Source organism: Pteropus alecto, unplaced genomic scaffold (genome assembly GCF_000325575.1).
Source record: "Pteropus alecto unplaced genomic scaffold, ASM32557v1 scaffold311, whole genome shotgun sequence".
Lineage (NCBI taxonomy): Eukaryota > Metazoa > Chordata > Mammalia > Chiroptera > Pteropodidae > Pteropus > Pteropus alecto.
The window spans coordinates 3,702,923-3,704,213 of NW_006431916.1; the positions used below are offsets into that span (position 1 = coordinate 3,702,923).

The 1,291-nt window shown below is 37.7% G+C and overlaps 1 pseudogene; it reads right to left on the reverse strand.

Annotated features, from left to right (window-relative positions):
• Positions 1 to 589: 589 nt before the first annotated feature.
• On the reverse strand, positions 590 to 702 carry LOC112473673 (annotated as a pseudogene).
• Between the last annotated feature and the right edge of the window lie 589 nt (positions 703 to 1,291).

Below are 1,291 nucleotides of genomic sequence, written 5' to 3' on the forward strand. Positions count from 1 at the left end.
ATCTGCACTTGACAAACACACACATATTGCACTGAGTAGGGACATTTCTCTAGTGCACAGGAAATTTACTGGTCAAGGAAGAGCACTATAAAGAAGCTTCCAGAGCATTTCTTTTCTTTCTAATTTGCTATAGATTTGGGCCCTTTCTATCCTTAGTGAAAGAAATGAGAAAAGGATAAATGAGAATTCATAAGGCAAGCAAGCTTCCAAAGAGAAAATCACTGCCAGATACAAAGATAGACTTTCCTCCAGCATGGCTGCAGGTGAGACAGAAGTCAGTAACCATGTTTAATATTTTAATAAGGATATGGGCATAAATAACATTATTACAAATGTGATTCCATAAATCCGAGAGGTTGTGCCGGTGAGTTTTTACATGATTAAGCTTTTGGAGAATGAAGAAGGAAGGTGATAGAAATGTAGTCAGAATTTGATTTTTATCTCAGAGTTAATAGAAAGAAGTAATAAGCCAGTAGAGCATAAGAATCAGCCTTTAATGTCCCATGAGATTTTTTTATTTTTATGTGAAGCAACCCTTGGTCAAATTGCAAGGAACTTGTCAGTTTACAATCCCTTATTTTTTTTTTTACGCCTACAGCATCTGGTCTTCCTAGGTGGTCTCCCATCCAAGTACTAACCAGGCCTGACCCTGCTTAGCTTCCGAGATCAGACGGGCTTGTTCAGAGTGGCATGGCCGTAGACCTACAAGAATTTTTTATGTTTAGAAAATCCATATAGATTATATACAATTAAGAAACCACCTTACATGAATTATGCATGTTGGAATTGAGTCTACTAAAATCTAAATAGGAGATTCGCTGATCTATAAGAGCACAGGTTAAGTTCGGAGTTAGCATCAGTTTTTTTTTTCCATTACTGTTCTCATATATTCTGCAACATTCACTCCTCAGTTCAGAAACAAAATTCAGTGATGTCCACATTCCTTTTTAACTTCAAAATTTCCTTAAGGGCCTGTCTAGCCCATTGTATAAGTTGACGGATTTTCAAAGATGTTAATTGAGAATATTAAATGAGAAGCTCAACGAATTTCCTTATTAACCTCCTCCCAAATTATGTAAATAGGTTTGTTCTTTTTGACACAAAACCTTCTTGGTAAAAATTGTATTTCAAGCTCAGGTTGGATAGGGAACATCTGAATCCTACTGGTTGTAATACAATTCCAGGAGCTCCTTTACAAGGGCTGGCTCAGACAGCAGGAACACAGTGTAGGAAGGCTGCTCAGTGCAGGAGGCAGCTCAGTGCAGTCTTCTCCCTGAAGAGCAGTTTGCTT